Source organism: Podarcis filfolensis (genome assembly GCF_964270895.1).
Source record: "Podarcis filfolensis genome assembly, chromosome: 1".
Taxonomy (NCBI): Eukaryota; Metazoa; Chordata; class Lepidosauria; order Squamata; family Lacertidae; genus Podarcis; species Podarcis filfolensis.
In genome coordinates, this window is record NC_139604.1 from 36,409,184 (window position 1) to 36,432,185 (window position 23,002).

Here is a 23,002-nt window from a genome sequence, read left to right on the forward strand (position 1 = left end):
TAGGTCTGTTACAGCCTCCCTCAGCCTGAAGTTTTGGTGTCCTGCTGATGTTTTGAACTACAAGTCTTATCACCTTTGACAGTTGGCCATGCTGACCAGGACTGGTAAGAGCAGTGGTCCAACATGTGGAGGACACTAGGTTGAGGAAGTCAGATCTATTTGCTGCTGTTAGCCAGAACAGCTGAATGTAATCTCCAAAAGCAGAGACAGCATACTTCTGAATGCCATATGCTAGGGTTGACTTCCCCAACTTGATACCTTCCACATGCTTTAAACTACAACTCCTATCATCCCCTGACCATTGGCTATGCCAGATAGGGCTGATGGGAGTTGCAGTTCAAACTTCATGTAAGGCACTACTTAAGAATCTTTCTCCGACTCCAAGCCACTATTTCAGAGCCCCAATAGTATAGTTTTCTTTACTACAATGGACCAGATAGGATAATATACTTGTGCGGATTGCTGTCCTAAGCATGGGATTGTGGGGTTGAGAGAGAGACTGCACCTTTCTTTCCTCTGCACCCTCTGTAACTATCCTCTGAAGTAGCTGGGCATCCCCAGATTTGCATGCTATTTGAGTGGGTAGTATGTGTGTAAAATCTGATGTGCAATGCCCCACATTCACAGCCAATTTCTCAATTTTACATGGGGTTTCAATTATACAACCAGGGTCAATGCATAATGGTTTTCACATGCACCTTTTTGACTGAATAAGTATGGCAATGGCATTGGAGAAAAAGCAGGAAGACAGGGAAGGAGTCCTGTGTGTTACATAGCAAATCTGACAATACAGTCTGCCACCCACCTTCCATTTTACCAGCTAGGGTGTAGCTTGCAGCTTCGTTTCTAATACAAAAGGAATGTAATTGTTGAAATGTGTAGTTATTTAATCCCTCTGTATTTTCGTGTTATGTACTGGCATACCAAAAATAAAACAAAACATTGGGGGAAGCATGAAATAGCAAACCACGCAAGTTAGTGTACTACGTTTCAGATATTGTTTAGTCCATGTTTTTAACATAATGACTCTACACATTTTCCAGTTAAGATGTGCAGAGCTGTAGTAGGATCATGGCCCCTGCTCTTGATTCCACTCCATACACACGTTGAGCATAACTTCTGGAAGGATCTGTCCATGTGCTCTGGAAAAGGCAAAGTCAGACCTGCACACACACACACACACACACACACACACACACACACCAAAACAAGCACAAAGACACATGTCTGTCTATGTGTATGGCGTTAGAGAATATCACAGTCTGGCAACTGTACTCCTCACTGATCTTCCCAAGTACCACCAGCAAACATTCAATTGTGGAAAGGTAGTTGTTAGGACACACGTGTGTTCGTGCATGCACACACATACACCCCCCCTACTCAATAGGTTTCTCAACTGACAGCTGTAATAAGAAAATCCTCTTGGGATGTCCCTCTTCCCCTTTCATGGCTTAGCATCTGAATATTAACTTACAAGTATCAAAACAAACCTTAATCAGGCAAGTTTCTGCTATTCCCTTTAGGCCATGAAGAGACTGAAGGTGAGAGGAGAATAAACACTGGGTGGTATGGGACAGTAATTAACTCCAGGCGTAAGGTACTGAATAGCAAAATCCTTCAAATGCAGCTCACAGCCAGCTTTTCTTCTTTACGTTATAATAAGAAGGAAGTTGAATGGAACAAAAGCAGATTGGTCCTGAATGTCTAATGCAGCCTTGCAAATAACAACTCACAGTTACTAGCCCATATTAAAAAAAAAAAATTCCTGCTTGTCCACACACACTGATCTTCAGTTTTTTGTGGCTCTTGAAGAGCTTTCCTATTTAATTGCCTGGAAGCCCGTCATAGGCAAGTGGCTATTTGCAAACCTAGATTAATTCCATGGCCGTGGAATCTGTTGCATAATGTTCCTAAAATGAATAATCCTCATCAGGGCTCCAGGCAGGTTGGAACAGGAACCTTGTAGCACTGTTCAGGCCTTTTAGGCTGAGGCTTTTCAAGATGAAAGAACACTCTTCCAGAATGAAAATGGCTACATGGTTTTACAATAAAGGGGCTACCTTGGACAACAGGAATCTGTCAGTGAAACAAGCAGACAGAATAGGGACTCATTTTTCTCTGAAGAATTTAGTGGTTGGTCAAATGGAATGCCATATATGAAATGTTTTGCCCATTTTACATCTGAAAATCGTTTTATTAGTGTGAACAAGCTGCTTCTTTAATGGAGGAATCCTTAGTAAATCCTTGCCCAGGTATCTTTTCCTTTTTTTTGGACTCACAACAAAGTGTGAGGGAGGACAAAAGCTCCCAGTTATTTAGCTTTTCCTTTCATCATAAAGAGAAGGGTAAATGCTTGGTTTCATCATATGCAGAGCCCACATAATATTATCTGTCATGTGCAATTTTTGCAAAAGTACAGTTGAACAGGCAGAAATAACCTCAAGTGCTTTTTACAGACAGAACTCATTCTTTTAAAAAGTATCTCTAAATGATGATGATGATGATGATCATAATAAGAAGCACCTGGGGGAAATTATGCCTCCACTACCCCTGGGTCTCCACACATGAATATTCTTCATCTGGCCCCAGTTCTTGGCATGACTAAAGGCCCACTACGGGAGTCTGTATTCCTGAGATTTGTTCCACACTAAGAGCTAGCATAGAAATGTCTCACCAGCTATTGATCTACAGCTAATAACAGGCACACGTATATTGAAAGTTGGATACTGTAAGCAGAAATGCGGTTGACCTCATCACAGCCAATTCAATGTGTTGGAAAACTGGTCATTCTTGGGAAATAAGTGTAGGGCAGCCACTTGGTTAAGTTCTTGAAACTGCCCCCAACATAATGTGTTTCTCCCCAGGATTTCTGTTGGAATGATTCCTATGGGGAGAAGCTTGCAGGAAATGCCAGGGCTAGCGAAGCCTGAGAGTCCAGATGGATTCTTAAAGAAGGTTTGGAAAGCGGGAAACTGGGCTCCTGCTGTTTCCTGCTTATGGAAGATTCCTGAAAGATACATGTGGATTTACAGCCATGTGTGTTACTCCGTGGGAATGAAGCACTCCTGTGGAGGGTAGAAAAAAACTTTTTATTTTTTTCAGAATTGGCCCTCTGACAGTGCTTACTCACAAACGTGCACATTGCCAAAATGGCAAACCAGTTTAGAGTTTGAGCTGCTTTTCACATCACCTCTTTCACTTTTGGCATCTGAAGAAAGTTCTAATAAAACAGTCTCGGAAGGGTTCCTTGCCTCAGGTTTTAAACAGCTATAATGTGAGGCATCAGTCTTGGCAAACTTTAACCTATTGATGGACTGGTGGCATTCCAGCACCCTTGGGTTGGTATACAGATTCCTATAAGTTCCAAGAAACCATTATTGGCACCAGAAATCAATCAGTACTGTGCCCCGAAATGGGGAAAGCAGCAGTGTGCTTGAACAGTGTGCTTCACTTCCTCTGACCAAGAGGCAGTTGTGGATTTTTGCTGTCCTGAGCCTCGGATGATCTGAAATATGTCCTGTAGAGGCTGGGGAAGCAGAATCAGAAACTCATGTTTTTAGCTTTCCTCAGGTCTGTGTTGACATGCAAACTGGGATTGTTGAGGATTTCAGAAAGATCAGTTGATTGCAAAGCCCAGTGTGGCTGATTCCAAGTGCTTGGAACAATAATTCACCAATAATGAATTTGCTTGTAGTTTATGACACTGGAAACTAAAGCAAGTAAAGAGTTCTCGTTTTAAGACATACCCTTCTTGCATTTTCTAAATGAGAGGCTTTCAGGAGAATCGCAACCATATAAGCCATGTGAAGAAAGCACTCCCAAATTCTCTACATGCAGAGTAGACTTTCCTCAACAGCAGGATTTAAGGCTTCTGGTGTAAACTGCTTCCTCAGCTGCTTTCCACATCTCCTTGGTATTGCTGCCCATTGTGTTCAAAGAGGCCAAAAGAGTGACAAGTTTTATTACTGCTATAAGGAATGCCACAGAAACGGGACATAGTTCCCAAACTGAAACATTTCTTCATTATTTTGTAATGCTGGAAGTCTATCATTATTGCACTACTTGGCACATGTACACCTGGAAAGGATGAGTGACTCCCAATATTTCATCTTGACTTTGCTTCTCTTCTCTCCCACACAAAAAATGGACATGCTGAGAAGGATTTCTGGGCTGCAATATAGGGGAAGTTTGTTCATTCTCCACCTTGATGGCAGAAGTATAGCTCTAAAAGGACTTTCATTTTTTTGGCTGGATTCATAGTGGCTGAACTGAGATGAGATTTTTGGCTCAGATGAATGGCAAGTTTATATATTACAGGATAACATTGATTTTGCTTCATAGTTTTTGAGGATTATTTTTTCCTGTGAATTTTCCCTTTTGAATGAGAGACTGATTTGTTCTATGGAAGCCAAATTGTATTCAAGCAGGGCAAAGTATCTAATAGAAAGTTTTCAGTCCTAGCATTCTTTTTCATTTTCATGCTGCCCTCATCCAACATGGCTGTATCATGGCTAAGGTCCATTGGTGTTATGCATTAAAGGTAGGTATATAAAGTACCCCTGGGTGGTTAAGTCCAGTCAAAGGTGACTATGGGGTGTGGCAATCATCTTGCTTTTCAGACTAAGGGAGTCGGTGTTTGTCCACAGACAGCTTTCCAGGTCATGTGGCCAGCATGACTAAACCGTTTCTGGCACAATGGAACACCATGACGAGTGCCAGAGTGCACGGAAACACTGTTTACCTTCCTGCCACAGTGGTACCTAATTATCTACTTGCACTGGCATGCTTTCAAACTTCTAGGTTGGCAGAAGCTTGGACAGAGCAACAGGAGTTCACCCCGTTGTGGGGATTCGAACCGCTGACGTTCCAATCGGCAAGCCCAAGAGGCTCAGTGGTTTAAACCACTGCTCCACCCAAGTCCCCTAACCCATGTTATGGATTAGGAATGCAGGGCTGCATGGCTCTCAGACTTTTTTTTCCAGAGCAGGAGTGATAATATCTGCTACAGTAGGTCAAGCAGACTCCTGTGAATGTACTACAGTCTCAGCCCCACCTCCTCCTCAGCTGCCTCTTCTTCCTCTCTCCCACTCAAGCCTGTTGCTTGTTCAGCATCCAACCACGTGTCTCCTCATGAAATCAGATCTATGGTTACAAGGGGAGCTAACATTAAACTAAAGCAAGGGACCTAAGAGGAGAAGAAGGGAAATGGGAGAAAACCTCTAGCCTTCCTCAACCTACCTGCAAATAGATAGGTGATAGATAGATAGAGAGATAGATAGAGACAGACAGATCTGTTAGGATTTTGCAACCAGGGCTACAAATGGTTTCAGATTTCACATTTACCTTGTAACACAGCAGCATTTAATCTATTTGTAGCATTCTGATGTCACCTATTTTTTCCATAAATTCTTAAGCAACCACAGTTAGGCTGATTAATTCCAAATTATTCTCCTGCCACCACATTTCACCTTCTGCCCTCTCTTAATTTGTTCTCTCAGAACAGCTGGATGTGTCCACTGGTTTTGATGAACAGAAAGTTCTGTTCTTTTTCATGCAAACCCTTTTCTCCACGCACAGAGTTCTCTTACTCGTTTTTTGCTTTGCTTTGTTGTTGTTTTCTGTTCAAACTGTCTTTTGTCTTCTGCTCCTGTTCAGTCATTGCCAGACCACAGGCACTTCACCACCACCAGGAATAGGAAACCAGTGGACCACCAGATGTTTCAGAACTTCCACTGACATTCATCCCAGCCTTCATGGCCAGGGAATGTGGGACTTGTAGTCCAGAAACATCTGAAGGGTCCAAGGTTCTCCATCCCTGACATGATCAACTCTTTCATCTCCCCATCTCTTCCAGAAACTTCCAGGCAATTACTTGAACTTTTTCTCCTGCCACCTCTTCTTTCTTTGGTCAGTTCAGTGGCAAAGTACACATATGATGGAGATTCATAAATGAATCTCTGTCTCTTTAAAACATTTTCCAGTAGCATCCATGGGAGCAGTCCACTTCAGATTAAGATTGTGGCATGAGGGAGTGGGGTTCAACTCATGCCATTTCCTTGATTTATAAATCCCCCTCAAGTGAAGCTGTAATTTTTACCAATAGAAGAAGAAAAAACATATTCTAGGCTTATTTTTTGTGCCTGGCTGAATTCCAGTTCATCACATAGTTTAGCCCACAGATTGTCCCTCCCAAATGCATCTCCTTCCTCTTCTACCATTCCAGGTTAGAGATAGATAACAGCTTTTCAGAGTGAAGGGTTTGTGAAACAGCTAGTTGGCAAACATGTTTGGGAGTTTTGCATTGCTTCAAATATCTCCGTGACCAAAATTGATAGTCCGACAAATTTCAGTTATCATAAACGTATTGTCACAACTATTATCTATACTGTTTTGATGCCTCATTGTGGATGAACAGACCAGAACAAGACTAAAGTGTGGTGGGTCCTTATCCAAGAGATGTTGCTATCAGATGACGCAACCTTGACACTCCAAAGTAGCTCTACAGAGACTCATCAACCATTTTGTCCAAGCCTGCAGGGCGTTCGGCCTTACCATCAGCCTGACAAAAAACAGCATCCTGGGTCAAGACATCACCAGCACCCCATGCATCAGCATTGGTGACCATATACTCTGTGTTACAAAGATGTCTGCAAACATGACATGATGCAAACATCAACCCACCGTGTGAGAATCCATTGCAGACAGATGACTGGAGACAGGCAGTCAGGTCGTGTATTCATAGCAGTGATCAGAGGAGGAATGACCACACTGGGAGGAGCTCATAGAGAAGAAATACCATGGTGCATCTGCAGCAGCACAACCAGATGCCTTCATCTGCCCCAGCTAAACATCTATCTCCCATATTGGTCTCTACAGAAACAGCAGATGCTGCAACCTTCCAACAGTTTGACTTCACCCCCAAAGGCGCACTCCTCCATTGTTTCTTGAGACAGACAGATGCCAACAAGAAGTTTGGGATAATGGGTCAGAAAGGGAATGTATCTCCTTTCCCTCTCCCTCCCCCCCCCAAAAAAAAAATTAGAGCTTTCAGATTTTATTTTTCCTTCCTTTGGGGCATCAGAAATTTAAAACAGAATGAGGGGTGGAGTAGAGTTGTAGTCAATAAAAAGGCCTTTGAGAAGATTAACCAAAAATTTCCTTAATGCCTAATAGCCATTTCCTAACCACATTACGGTTATTACCCCTGAGTGCTGTGGTTTTCTTAAGTCTTCCCTGCGAGTGTGTGGCATGCCTCACTTGTCTGAGTCATCTGTTCTGCAAACACCCTTAAGCAGTGTATTTTCCTCTCCTGGCTCTTTGCTGTGGATTGCATCGGTTGGGTGATGCGAACCCAGACCTGCCTTACTCAACGGCCACCGTGCACCCAATGGCCTTCTGGACCTTTCCAACCTGATGATTCTAATTATTCTCCAGATGGGAGAGCTATTCATTTCCTTGGAAGAGCAACTCTGCCTTTTGAGGCTGCCTTTATAGGACTCGAAATTTCAGACATATGACTTTGCTGGCACCTGGTCCTGCTCTTTGAAAGACCATAAGAAAGAAATGAACTGCTTTTACGGGTTGCCAGTGCCTCTTCGCCCCCACCCACCCCCTGTTTGCAAACATTTCTTTAGCTGGTTGTGAAATAGCGCTAATAGTCACCAGCTAATATAATGAAAAGCAAACAGTTCTGATTTCCCAGTGTGGGTGGAAGGAACCTAGAGCACTGGTTTTGCTCTCAACAGTCAGAAAACTCTGCCATCTCTGAGCTGTTTAATTATTGAAATGAGCTGTAACAGGACACTGGGTTGTTGCCGAGGTCACTGTAGACTACTGGAAGTCAACTGACAAGCCGCTCTTAAGAGAGGGCCTTCAAAGCCTGGGGCACTGTTTTAAAACCCACACACTGTTTCTCAAGCATTCAATCGCCGATAGGTAGTCTGATAAGTGGGACTGATTTGCATCGGGGAGGTCCAGTGGTGCTTTTCTTTTTTCTTTGAGGTTTTGTTTTAAGACAAGCCAAAATACGCTCAAGTGGTCACCGTGATGCTGTGATTCCCATGCCCTGTCACATTCCTTCGGAGAAGATCCCAGGCTTTTATCCCCCCCCCCCTTCCAGTTCACCCATCCCTCCCTCTGACCACGTGCCATCCAGGATGTAGACAAATTAATTCCAAGTGACCTACGTATGTGGGAGTGGACTATTTGGAAGCAAACAAGGAGGGAGAGGGAGGACGTATCTCCTGCCTTCACGTTTTCATTAGCTCGTTCCCTGGATACAGTTTATTCGTGGCAATAAAAATTAAAAAGCTACACATTGTGTGATTCTGGAACCGTCTTGCTGCGTTTTGTGTTGGGGGGGGAATAGGGTCGGTCGTTTAACATATTTAAGGTAACGCTGAACCGAAAGTCTCCTAGTAAGAATCTGGACGCTAAAATCCTAGAACTGTAGAGTTGGAAGGAAAACCAAGAGTAATCTAGTCCTACCCTCTGCAATGCAGGATTGGCCAGGGCGGCAGTGAGGTTGGCTGAAAGTGGATGAAGGGAGACTTCAGAGGCATATGGGGAAAATTTACTCAAAGATTGGGGGTGGGTTACCCTGTCACAATGGCTTCCTTCAACCCCTTCATTTTTGAAAAAAATCAATAGTTGTTATTTTTTTTAAAAAAAATGCTCTTCTGCTGCTGCCACTGCCATACACAAAACCACAGCAAGCTATGCAAGGAAGAAGAGGATGGAGTCTGCTGTACTCAGGTAAATTTCCCACAGTCCTTGGGGGGAATTTTCACCCACCCCCTAAGTGCAAGTATTTCTGCTTGCACAATGAAAATTTCCTCATTCTCCTCCACCCGGTGTACCTTCTACATATGTTCTGGAGGTTTTCCAAATCCTTTGGAGCAGCTTTCCAGAGGATGTGGGGTGCTTGCAGTAGGAGGAGAGTGAGGAAAGTTATTGTGCAAGCACAAGTCCTTGACTCTGGCTACTCTGGCCTAGCTCTAAGATAAATAAGAGGAGGAGGAGGAGTTTGGATTTGATATCCCGCTTTATCACTACCCGAAGGAGTCTCAAAGCGGCTAACATTCTCCTTTCCCTTCCTCCCCCACAACAAACACTCTGTGAGGTGAGTGGGGCTGAGAGACCTCAAAGAAGTGTGACTAGCCCAAGGTCACCCAGCAGCTGCATGTGGAGGAGTGGAGACGCAAACCCGGTTCACCAGATTACGAGTCTATCGCTCTTAACCACTACACCACACTGGTGTATAGCAAAACTATAACCCTCTACAGGTTATGTATGAAGGTTAAATAACCACATGCGAGGGTGGGGGGGCATGGAGAGGTGCTAATTCCACCCTGTCACCATTCCAGTTGCCCTCCACAAGTTTGAAGGGGAGGGGTCCTGTACTTGTAGAGGCCCCTTGTGCATTTTAAAACCCTTGCTTTTCCAGGTCTTTAAAATGTAGGGGGAGCCTCCAGATGGATCCCTGCTTCATAAGATCCTGGAGGGCTCACAAAAAGTGACGAGAGCACAGACAAGGTCAGAGCTGGCACACTAATCCTCACAGCCCCCTCAAGTGTTGGCTTAGCACTAATACAGAATGTCTGAAGAGGGCTCAGGATCGTTGCCTGTGGGCCAGTGGCCTAGAGGAAAAGGGATCTGGTCCTAGCACCCAGGCACTGCAGGCCTATTACATTGGTGCTACGGCATTCGTGCCACATCTCACTATCGTAGCATCATAGGAACGGGTTATACAAATGTTTAAAAGTTAGTTTCTCATTGCAGCTGGACTAATAAAACCCTGCATCCATACAAGAGGAGGGGGGAAAACACCATCTTTCCACACAATGAGATTTAGAGAAAATTAGGGGGAAATGCAATTTCAGAATCTTCTCAAAAAGTAATGAACCTGTGGTTGTTTGACGGCACAGTAAAGTCTTCCAGGTTATCTAGGTGTGTGACATCAAGCTATGCGTCCACACTGGAACTTCTGTTGGACACTGGAGCTGCCGAACAAAGCCTTGAAGCCGTGGAGAAGTGTACTGCAGTACTTCCTGGTGTCTATGAATGGGTCTACACTTTGAAAACCAATGGGTTCCTCGGGAAAGTACAAATCCTGCAGACTTTGCTGTATCCCTAAGTAACTCCTACGGCTCATTGATTAATATTTTGGAGGTCCTGCCCTAGATAAATGAGATTGCCTTTAGGTTTTGACCCTGGCAAAGGGTAATGATTATTTTGATCGTGCGCACACTTCAATCCTGCGTCTCAAAATAAAATAAAATTACATTAAAGCTTTTTAATATCTGCAGAGCAGTAGCGAGTGTGCCAGGATTGGAGTGCTAAGGTGCTCATTTAGGTCTCGTACATCAGGCTCGGTGCTCGAATGAATCTGCACATTCTAGATATACTTAATTAAAAAAAAAACACAACAGTGCAAAAAGTCACTCCAGGAGTCCACAAAAGCTCAATAATGCACCTCGTTCATTCATTGAATTTTGTGCTTACAACTTCTAAACACATCCAACATCCTTAGAAGTTCCAAAGTGATGGTAGTACACTTACTATACAATGGGATATATGTTTCGTTTATGTTCAATGTCCTAGCCACACATTAAGCAAGACCACATTTTACCTCTTGTCTTTCCCCTCAACCGTAGTTTGGGATTCCCCTCCTCCCAAAGGTTTTAGCTCAGCACTGAATTTTGCACTTTTCAGGTCTGCCTATTAAAGGCAATAACGACCCGTATATATTTAGTTTTTCAAAGGAAATTAGGGTAACCTGATTTTTATTATTCCCCTAAGTCCTACAATCTCCAGAGTAATAACTTTTCCTGTTCTCTAATTTACTTTTACATTGCTGGAAACATTTACCATTTAGCTCAGAATCTCCCATGACCAATTGGGGCCTGGTGTTTGCTAGGTCTGTGGAATGTAAGACCTTCTTTGCACAAGTTTACAAGAGACATAAAGGAGCTAATCTCTTTGTAAATTATGTGAACTGGAGTAAGTTCAATGCTTCATTCCCCCAGGTACCCAGTGACCACTCTTTGTCCCTGTTATTTAATCTGACAGTTAACCTTTCAAGGGCTGGTAGTCATTTTAGATTAACCTTTGTTTCTTAAAAAAAAATTAGCAGGCAATTTCCTTCTGGTTAATTTTTTGTTAATTGCTAATTTTTCCATAAGCATCTGATGGTCACCTCAATTCCTAAACTTCCGTGCACTGTGATGTGCTATAGTTTTTGCTAATCTTATTGTTTTTGCTTGGTAAGAACTAGGGAGAAAATGTTTTTTAATGATATACATGTATTTATGGCATAATTTCCATTTATGATAAAAATTAATCCAGAAACCATTTCATATGCTAGAGATAGCACGTTAGACACAAAAATGAGTTTTTATAACAGATAGCCATCTCGAGAACACCAGAATCTTAGTAATTTATCAGTTTTCCTTTTAATTAAAACTCAAGTATAGTTTATGCACTGTTTGATTCAATGTCAACATATGGGATGCTTGCAAAGGGGGGGGGGGTCTGGCTTTCTGCTATATTTGCTGCAGTTTTCAGGACGACCAAGTTTGATGGGGTTTTCTAAATTACACTGCTGTTGCCTTAACATTCTCCACTTAAAGCTCTTCCTTGTTATTTATATTTTATTAAAGCTTTTGCCAGAGGTTAAACTTTTTTTTTTTTTTGCATGAAGTACAGAAATGAGAAACATTTGAATCATGCTCTTTGGTACCTGCTTCCTGCCTCCTCCACAGACCTTCTTTCTGTTTACCTGCTTTTATGGCATTCAGTTTCTTCAGTGAAATAAATGAATGAAAATAAGGACAAAGAGTGTGTACTCGCACACACAGAGATTACAGAGTGGGATGGGGGCATATTCACATATACATCTAGTTCGATTCATTCAAGGTCTGTAAATGGACACATAGCAAAGTAGTTGACTTCAGCCCAAAGTAGACATCACACAAAAATGAGTGACTCATGGATAGGGTGTCTATTACCCTGGGTATGTTGTTGGACTTCAGCTGCCAACAGCCCCAGTCTGTATGGCCAATGGAATGGTTGGAGTTGTAGTCTGGCAATATCTGGAGGGAATCATAAGACCTGCCCTCTCCTTGATTTACAACAACATGAGAGTTGCCACCAATAATTAAACCCAAATCCTTCAGTGTTTAAAGCTTCCTTACTACAGTGGTAACTTGGTTTATGAACTTAATCTGTTCCGGAAGTCCGTTCTCAAACTGAAACCGTTCTTAAACCAAGGCACGCTTTCCCTAACGAGGCCTCCCGCCGCCGGTGCCCTTCCAATGTTCAGATTTCGTTCTTAGACTGAGGTAAAGTTCTCAAACCAGGACACTATTTCCAGTTTTGCAGAGTTTATAAACTGAATCATTCTTAAACTGGACTGCTCTTAAACCAGGTACCACTGTACTTCCCTTCCCTTTTTTATCCTTTGTTGCCTTTACTGAATAAGCATGCATAGGGCCAGACACTTTATTTTTCAATAGACAAATCTGAGGTATAGGGAGGGATGGAGACATCTGTCAAGGAAGAATAAGCAACACACACACAATTTTAATTTGGTAAATATTAATGCCTTCAAGACTACAGAGTGGTGTCTATGGATTAGAAATTTAAACAATTAAAATTGTCCTCCAGTACTAGGTTTTTTGGGGGGTTCTTTTTTAACCAACATCTTCATACATCCCTATTAAGCGCATAATGTCAAGGCCCTGTGAAAAGAGCGGGATTTGACTGAAAATTCCACTTCTGTTCCTTCACGTCAGCTCTACCTCTTGCTCAAGCGATTCCTGCTACACCTCCATCTTGTCACTTTTGGTTTATACTGGTAATCAGCCAATTATACGCAGCTTAACAATTACTCTTACAAAATGCTTAATGTCTGATATACAGGACATAAGGTTACGTTAATATAATCTAACACATATTGAGGAAGCCTACCACACACAGATCTTGCCAATTAGTGCACAATTTTAACAAATCAACATTCATGCAATTAATAGAACACTTCATATTCCCTCTAATTTTGAGCTCTGCATGGGAATATGTTATCAGGAAGGAATGTAGAATCATTTATTTATACCTGATATGTGTTCTACATGTACTGTGGAGCTGTTAAGAATTAGACTAGAAGTGCAGAAAGCACAGTTTTGTTGAGCCAACACTTAATAACCAACATGCCATTGTCAAGGCGAATTCACACTTGGAATTTCTATAATGGCCACCATATGATGAAATATAGCCAAACTTGTCACGTGGGCAGTGCTTTGTTTGGTAAAAAAACATATGCCAATACTCATATATTGATAATAGTGCTGTGGGTTCCAGCACAAAATGGCTGCCATGGGCAGCAAAAAGAAGTTCTGTTATTCTATACTGGTGAGTACTGTCTCAAAAAAATATCTGCACATAGGTTTCACCTTAAAGTATTAGGCAATTTACTGAAGTGTAATTGAAATTGTTCATGACAATTCATCATGTGGTGTGATGACTGACTCTAAAAATTTCACACAATCATGGTATCAAGTGATAACTGCACATATATGGATAAGTTTTTTGTGAACTTGAGTCTATACATTCAGAAAACTTAGGAATCATTTATTTTATCAAAAATATTTGTATATAGCTTTTCTACTTTGAAAATATCCAAAGTCACGTGGTTCTGCTGTGAATGCACCACCTCAAATTGCAGGGGAGATATGGCCAAATGCTTTTTGCATCACACAAACTCCCTGCCCATGGAAAGTTAGCATATCTGCGAGAAGGGGTACAGTCAAACCTCGGCTCCTGAACGCCTCTGTTGCCATACGTTTCGGCTCCTGAATGCCGAAAAACCAGAAGTGTTCCAGTTTTTGAATGTTTTTCAGAAGTTGAACGTCCGACGTGGCTACCACTTTAGTGCAGGAAGCTCCTGCAGCCAATCGGAAGTCGCGCCTCGGTTGTCTAATGTTTCGGAAGCCGAATGGACTTCCAGAATGGATTAAGTTCGACAACCAAGGTTTGACTGTTTCTGTGCTTTTAATGTGACGAAGCATTCAAATACTTGCAACCCTCCGCTATTGTCAGGTACAGTTCCAGAAGGACCACAGGTACACTTCCTCAGGACATGAACTGGCTCTTTGCTTGTGAACACAGCCTAACCAATGACTGCAGTTGTGTATTAATAGTTTTTCATTTTCCATCCAAGGGATGGCATCGGGGGTCAGCCTCCTTGCCCTGCTGCCAGTTCATTTGTCACTTGTAAACAATTGAAATGAGCAGAACCTTCACTCCCCTTGCTCTCTCCCATCTGGAGTGCTGTGTGGATTGGGAGATGGAGCTAAAGGACAGCAGCAACAGCAAGGAGGAGGTGGTCCATCATGCTCAAAGGCTCCTCATAACTTGGCGCCACCATCATTATTTTTGTTCGCATGCATATATTTAAAAGATCTGCCACCTTACATGGCAATGCCCTTTCAAGGTGGTATACTGAAATAAAAGTATAATTCAATAATGTCACATCCAAACACCAGTCTCAATGCCAGCCAACAGTCAATAACAACAGATTAATCAACTTCATTTTATGCCTCTTTTTAGACTTGGATATATGTACATTGCCACAAATGAAACAACCAGCAGATTAAAAAATCTAAAGATTTTATATATATATATATATATATATATATATATATACCTAGCTAAAACAGATAGCCTTCAATGCCTTTTTGAAGACTAGCACTGATGTGACCAGCCACATAGTCCTTGGGAGGGCGTTCCATTAAAATAGGTACCACAACTAGAAAGGACTTGTCTCTATTGTTTACCAGTCCTTCTGCTCTTAACAGCAGGACAATATGTATGGACACATGGATGAAGGTGATCCATAAGAATCCATAAGAGCTCTGTTGGATCAGGTCAAAGGCCCATCCAGCCTAGCATCCTGCTTTCAATTATCCAACCAGATGCATATGGGAAGCCTTCAAGCAAGACCCGAGTGCAACAAAACTTGCTCTTCTTGTGACTCCCATGAGTTGTTAGACAGCGGCCTCTGACAGTACAGGCAGAAGAAAAAACTTTAAAGGTAGGCTTGCATATGTCAAGGAAAATCCTGACATGTCCTGGTTTTGGGGTGTTTTTGCAAACCGGCAAAATGTCAGGGGAAAACCGGAGATAATGCAATGGAAAAAGAAACAAAAACAACAACAACAAAAACTCAACAATTTTCATGGTTTGCTAGTCTTTGTTTTTTCTTAAGATATTTATTGAAGTTTTACAAAAAGAAGAAAATTACAAAATAAAAAAGCAGAAAAAGAAAAACAATACAAAAATACATAGAAAAAAGATAAAAAAATACAGAAAAAGTAGATAAAAAATAATTAAAAACAAATCAATTTTTTCATATCTTAAATTTCGTTTTCTTATTTCCCTGACCTCCTCACACCTCCCTTTTTTGTATTCCCGTTCACATGGTTAATTCAGCAAATCCTTACCCTCTTTCTTTTATCTTAACTCTATATCTCAACATATTATAACTTTATATTTTCATCCGTTATCAATCCATTTTTACATACTCTTATTAACCTTGTTGCTAAGGCCGCTTGATTTCAATCCAACATCATTTTAACATTCATTAATTTTACAATGTTTCTGCAAATAGTTTTTAAATTTCTTCCAATCTTCTTCCACCAACTCTTCTCCCTGGTCTCGGATTCTGCCAGTCATTTCCGCCAGTTCCATATAGTCCATCACTTTCATCTGCCATTCTTCCAGGGTGGGTAAATCTTGTGTCTTCCAATACCTTGCGATGAGTATTCTTGCTGCTGTTGTAGCGTACATAAAGAAAGTTCTATCCTTCTTTGACACCAATTGGCCGACCATGCCCAGGAGAAAGGCCTCTGGTTTCTTCAAGAAGGTATATTTAAATACCTTTTTCATTTCGTTATATATCATCTCCCAGAAAGCCTTTATCCTTGGGCACGTCCACCAAAGGTGAAAGAATGTACCTTCATTTTCTTTGCATTTCCAACATTTATTATCGGGCAAATGATAGATTTTTGCAAGCTTGACTGGTGTCATGTACCACCTGTATATCATTTTCATAATATTCTCTCTTAAGGCATTACATGCCGTAAATTTCATACCTGTGGTCCACAACTGTTCCCAGTCAGCAAACATAATGTTATGTCCAACATCTTGTGCCCATTTAATCATAGCAGATTTAACCGTTTCATCCTGAGTATTCCATTTCAACAGCAAGTTATACATTCTTGAAAGTATCTTTGTTTTGGGATCTAACAGTTCTGTTTCCAATTTTGATTTTTCCACCTGGAAGCCAATTTTTTTGTCCAAATTGTAAGCCTCCCTTATTTGATAATAGTGAAGCCAGTCTCGCACTTTATCTTTTAATTTCTCAAAACTCTGCAATTTCAATTTGTCTCCTTCTTGTTCCAAAATTCCCCAATATTTCGGCCATTTGGCCTCCATATTGAGCTTTTTCTGAGCCTTTGCTTCCATCAGTGACAACCACCCTGGGGTTTTATTTTCAAGTAAATCCTTATATCTTATCCAGACATTAAACAATGCTTTCCTGACAATATGATTTTTAAATGCTTTGTGTGCTTTAACCTTGTCATACCACAAATATGCATGCCACCCAAAAACATTATTAAAACCTTCTAAATCCAAAATGTCTGTGTTCTCAAGAAGCAGCCATTCTTTCAAGCAGCAGAATGCTGCTGATTCATAATAGAGTTTAAGGTCTGGCAGGGCAAATCCACCTCTTTCCTTTACATCAGTTAGTATTTTAAATTTTATTCTGGGCTTCTTGCCCTGCCAAACAAATCTAGAAATGTCTCTCTGCCACTTCTTGAAACAGTCCATTTGGTCCAAAATTTGCAACGATTGAAACAAAAATAACATTCTTGGCAATACATTCATCTTTATAACAGCAATTCGACCTAACAAGGAAAGCTTCAAATTTGACCATATTTCTAGATCCTTTTTCACTTCTGACCAACATTTCTCATAATTTTAAATAGGTTTAAGTTCTTAGCGGTCATATTAACCCCCAGGTATTTTACTTTCTTAACCAATGTTAAACCTGTCTCCTTCTGAAACCTCTCTTTCTCAATCGGTGTTAAGTTTTTCTCAAGAACTTTAGTTTTTAACTTGTTCAACTTAAATCCTGCCACATGACCAAATTCTTGAATCAGTTCTAATACTCTTTTCGTACTAGATTCTGGCTCCTGTAACGTCAGTACTAAGTCATCTGCAAAAGCTTTCAATTTGTACTGTTTAGCTCCGACCTGTATACCTTTAATCAAACGGTCCCTTCTGATCATATTTAGCAAAACCTCCAGGACCGAAATAAAAAGCAATGGGGAAATTGGGCAGCCTTGTCGTGTCCCTTTCTCTATCTTAAATTCCTCTGTCACCACGTGATTAACTATTAGTTTAGCCTTTTGTTCTGAATAAATTGCACTTATACCATTTTCAAACCCTTGACCAACCCCCATCCCCTGAAGATTTTTCTTCATAAAACTCCAAGAAATATTATCAAAGGCTTTCTCCGCATCTACAAAGATTAAGACTGCTTTAGTATTAATGTTCACTTGCAACTTCTCCAAAATGTTAATTATATTCCTCGTATTGTCAGACAAGTGTCTACCCGGGAGAAAACCAGCTTGGTCTTTATGTATCTCCTCCACTAATACTTTTTTTAGCCTTTTAGCCAAAATATCTGCAAAAATTTTATAATCCACATTAAGCAGGGATATGGGGCGGTAGTTCTTAAGTTGTGTCTTTTCAGACTCATTTTTCGGTATAAGTGTAATATAGGCTTCCTTCCATGACTCTGGCGCTTTTTTCCCCTCCAAAATTTCATTGCAGACCTCCTTTAGTGGTTGAATTATCCAATCTTTCAAAGATCTATAATATTTTGAGGTTAAACCATCCGGCCCTGGAGATTTGCCCAACTGCATATTCTGATGGCACCTTCCACCTCCTGTTCTGTTATTTTATGGTTCAACATTAACTTATTTTCTTGAGAGATTTTTTGTAGTCCATTTGTTTTCAAGAATTGGTCTATATCAAACTCTTTCTGTGGCCCTTGTGTATATAACTGTTTAAAGTACCTCTGGAAGCATTTTCTAATTTCCACTGGATTCTGAATATTCTTTCCTTCCACTTCCAAGTTGGTAATGGTGTTAAGTTTTTGTCTTTTTTTCATTTGCCAGGCTAACAATTTTCCACATTTATTAGCCGATTCAAATGTCCTTTGTCTCATCTGTTTAATTTTCCATTCTATTTCCTGATTCATCATCTTCATGTATTGAACTTGATATAATTTATTTCTCTCAGAATCTCTTGTGACTTTGGTTTCGCTCTCAGTTTCTTCTCACCCTCTTTTATTTTTTCCAAAATTTTGTCTTTTTTCTCATTTTGAGTTCTCTTCTTTATTGCATTCTGTTGAATTAGAAACCCCCTCATAACTGCTTTGCTTGTGTCCCAGATTACTCTTTTTTCGATGGTGGTGTTCATATTTATCTCAAAATAGTCTCTCAAGGTTTTTTGGGCCTTCTTGGTAACCTCTTGGTCTCTAAACAAGGTGTCATTCATCCTCCATCTGAAGGAACCGGTTGGTGTTAATTTCATCTCCATTTTCACAGCATTATGGTCAGAGCAAGTTTTAGGGCAAATTTCCACTTTTCGAGTCTTAGGTGCCAGTCCTCTAGTTATCCAGAGTTGGTCAATTCTTGTCCATATGATTTTGGCTTCAGAGAAGAAGGTTCCCTCTCTACCCAAGGAATTCTTTATTCTCCAAATGTCAATCAAGTCCATATTGTCAGTCATCTCAAAAAAGGTTTTTGGTAGTCTGCCATCTTTGGTAACTACCTGTCTCTGTGACTTGTCCATGTTTGTAGATACCACTCCATTCATATCTCCCATCATGATAATGTTGTAATCCATATAGTCCAACAATGTCTCATGCAACTTCTTAAAAAATTCAGATTTCCCCTCATTTGGTGCATATACTCCTACTATCAAAAATTTTTCTCCTTGTGTTTGGATTTCAATTGCCACAAATCTTCCTTGGTCATCTTTAAAAATGAATTTCGGTGATAGGCTCTCTTTTGCATAGATTACTACTCCTCTCTTTTTGACCTTGTCCGATGAAATAAACTCTTGACCCAATCTTTTATTAGTCAATACTTTCCTATGTAGCCTTATCACATGTTTCCTGTAAACAAATCAAGTCCAATTGTTCCTTTTTCAACAGATGAAAGACTTTTTTCCTTTTCTCCGGGGAATTAAAGCCATGAATATTCCAACTTAATAGTTGCAGAGACATGGTGTGTTTATTTTGCTTTTCCTCCAACTACTCGCAATAGTTGTTCTTGTTCTGACGGTGGTATCACTTTCTCTAGCTTGTGCAATCCCAAAGGTAGTGATGCTATGTCTTGTATTCCTGGTTTTAATGCTCTTGGCTCTTCTTCAGCTTCTTTTTGCAGGTCTTCTCCATGCTCTCTCAAAAAAATTTCTTTATCTTCCACTGATCTTATTTTAAACTTTCTCCCTTTGAAGGTAAAGGATAGGCCTTGGGGGAATTCCCACCTAACAATGGTTCTATTTCCTCTCAACAGGGCCACCAGATCTCCATAATTGGACCTAAGATCCAAAAGGTATTTCGGGATGTCCTTAAATATCTCCACTCTTGATTCGTTTATTTCCAAGGTCTTCTGGAAGTGCAGACTCAATATTTTGTCTCTCTCCTCTTTTGCTCGGAGGGTAATCAAACAGTCTCTCACCCTCTTCCAAGTCTAAAAGCACTTACTATCTTGAAATCTAGCTTATCTGAATCTAAGTTCCAAAAGTCTGCAAATTCCTGCGTAAGAAAATCACTCAAGCTATCTTTCTCAAGTTCAGGTACAGCCCTGATCCTTAAATTTGTCTGTTTTTCTTTTAATTCAATCATAGACAGCAATGACTTGTGATCCTCGAGCTGCCTACATATCGGTGGTATCTTTTCCTCTACAGCCAATACTTTTTCCTTTGCTTCTTCAGCTGTTTTTCGATTCAAAGTAGATTCCTGCAGCAGTTTCTCAATAGATTCTGTATTTGAGTTCACCTTCTGCCCCAAGTTATTGATGCTTGAGGTGTTTTGGTCAATTTTAGTTGTCGCTTCAGCAACTTGTTTACTTAATTTTTCCAAAGATTCAAATTTTTTTCCTAATGCTGAAGCTAAACCCTCTTCAGATGCCATTCCTTTAAGCCCAACTTGAGCAGAATCTTCCCCTGGTGGAGCAGAAGGGCCAGATACTGATGCTCTTCACTGCTGCAGTCTAATTTTACCCGATCTTGTTTTTTCCTGAGGCAAATTTGCCATAACACTTTATCTAAGGATCAAGGTCAGTCCCACGGTTAGAACTTGTTTTATAGTGGAAAATTCCCCTGGCCAGTTTAGAGTGGAAAATTCCCTGGCCAATTGTAGCAATTTCAAAGTTCCTCTAGGGGGACACAGTAACAATCAAAACTTGTAACAATAAAGTAACTTTTCCAACTTTCACAAATCCCCCCTTTAACGAAGTACACAACAGTTTCAAGTCCGGAGAAACCCTTCAGAATCAAAGTATCTCTCTTACAGAGTTAGCTGTCAAAAAGTTGCATTGTCCATAAACAGCACGATTCACAGTACGGCAGTTCTATTGTCCCTTGGCAGTCCGTTCCCAGGCATTAAGTGGTGGTCTTTGTTCCCTTTTCTCTCTCTTTTTTTTTTGCAGGCAAAAAGTACTTCCCCTTCTCCCTCCCCTCTCCTGCACCTCAGGGAGAGAGTTCTCTTATATTGATGTTAGGATTTGAGTCTTTTTAACGCGATTTTCAGGGTCTTAGCTGAAACAGTCTTTGCTTTGATCTGTTTACAAGAAACGGAAGGCGGACTTCCTGTTTACACCTTCCCGCTTCGGTACCAAATTAGTATTTTTCCCCCTTATTCCCCGGTCTTTAAGCTTGATCTACTCACGGGTAGTTGTTTGATAGCCAAATTGTCACAGGAAAAAGGTCAGCGCTCTCCGGCAACAGCTGTGCGGCTTCACTCCATGGAAGAAGCAATTGACTCTCAGCACCGTGCCAAACACCCTGTTACGCTCCGGAGCTCGTAACCGGGCTCCTTTGCAGATTGGGGGGGGCGCTGAAAGTGCCAGATGCTGATGCTCTTCGCTGCTGCAGTCTAATTTCACCCGCCTGTGGTTTCAGAGGGGTCCCCGCTTCGCCGTAGCGGCAAGACCCGATTTCCGCGGAGCTATGTCCCTCAGAACTAGAGGGATTCCGCCATTGCCGATGGCGCCACCTCCGGAAGTCTTCATGGTTTGCTACTCTTTGCATGGGGCCTGAGAACATACTGGTAACCAGTGCAACTGCTACAGTATCACAATATGACCCTACCATCTGTCCCCAAAAGAGCAATCAAGTGGCCATATTTATGTACCAGTTGAAGTTTCTGAATCATCTTCAAAGGCAATTTCACATGGAGTACACTACTCTAGTCTGGATATGAGTGTTTGCATGATTGAGGCGACATACGTGTGTGTGTGTGTGTGTGTGTGAGAGAGAGAGAGAGAGAGAGAGAGAATATAAGAAACATTCTAATGCCTTCATCTCATTAATTTCACCACAACAGAATGGGATTGACAAACAGAAGTGATGGGAAAGCTTTTTCAGGAACAGGGGATGAGCATGGCAGAAGACCCAGAGATGCAAGCAAAAGAATGGAGCAAGAGAAGACAGCATTGGTGCCTGAACCAATTTCACCACATGCTTTCCCTTCCTTCTTCTTGTGATAGGCTAGCCTCATCCATAGGCTCACCATATATCTCTTCAGTGAGATTGTTAAAGAGCTGTTTTATGCCTCAGCCTCCCCTGCCGCCACTGCCAATAGTAGAAACCGATGAAGCTGCGAGGACTGCAGATGTAGACGGTAAATCATTTTGAATTTTCCTCTTTCAGGATGAACTCCTGAGAGAATTCAGGCTTAGCACACTACTGACATGTTATTTATGTGTTGCTTACAGAACGGGAGTATAGTGAAGATTTCCTGTGTATAAACTGTATGCATTAAACATGTCAAAAATGCAGTTGCAATTTATTTTCCCATCACCGTCTCGCTGGAAGAATGTTGACGTTCGCAACACTATGGCTTTTAGTTCTCAAAGACACGTGAGCCTCAGTCTCCTGTAGAGGAAGCAAAGGTATTGTATTTGCTGTGCCCTCACATCTTCCATATACCTTTTCTAGCTACCCCTGACCTCAATAATTTTTTGTAATGGTGTTTGTCATGGAAAGTTTAATAAGAGTTGGATGGCAGTTTCATTTAGAAGTTGTCTACAAGTTTACGCAGACTTGAGTTTTAATTAGCCATGTGTCCATGGTGACATCACTCCACACTGTATGACACGTGTTCAAATGCTAACTCTTAATTAGACCACCCTGTTCCCTACTATCATTTATCATGAGAGCAGCCATAATCCAACAGGCCAGTTTACTTTATGTTTCTCTAGGGCAAAAAAGTGATCACTGTCCGATAATGTGTAACTTGATTGTGTCTGTCAATAAACTCTAAAATAATAATAATAATAATAATAATAATAATAATTATTATTATTATTATTATTATTATTATTATTACTACTACTTCTGGGGATTTCTTGTCTAGGATATACAGATACAGAGATTGCTGGCCACATTTTAAATGGATGTTTCCTACTTTATATACCATTTCAATCACACACACAAGCCTTTTCAATATACGTGTGTGTGTGTGTGTGTGTGTGTGTGTATAGACAAAACTTATACTTTTCAACACTTGTCAAAGTACTCTGACAAATTATCCTTAGTCTAGTCCTCCCAAGTGTTACTAAACAATGCTTTCCCCTACAAGTGAATTCTATAGTACATTCCTGTGCATGTTTACTTGGAAATTAAATCCCCTCAAATCAAATCT

General features: G+C 40.9%; 1 long non-coding RNA gene across 1 annotated transcript; it reads left to right on the top strand.

Moving 5' to 3' along the window:
- Nucleotides 1-14,860: 14,860 nt before the first annotated feature.
- On the top strand, nucleotides 14,861-22,143 carry LOC310748024. The gene is made up of 2 exons (XR_014541067.1): nucleotides 14,861-15,088; nucleotides 21,846-22,143. It is a non-coding gene; the product is annotated as an uncharacterized lncRNA (long non-coding RNA).
- The last annotated feature ends 859 nt before the right edge of the window (nucleotides 22,144-23,002 follow it).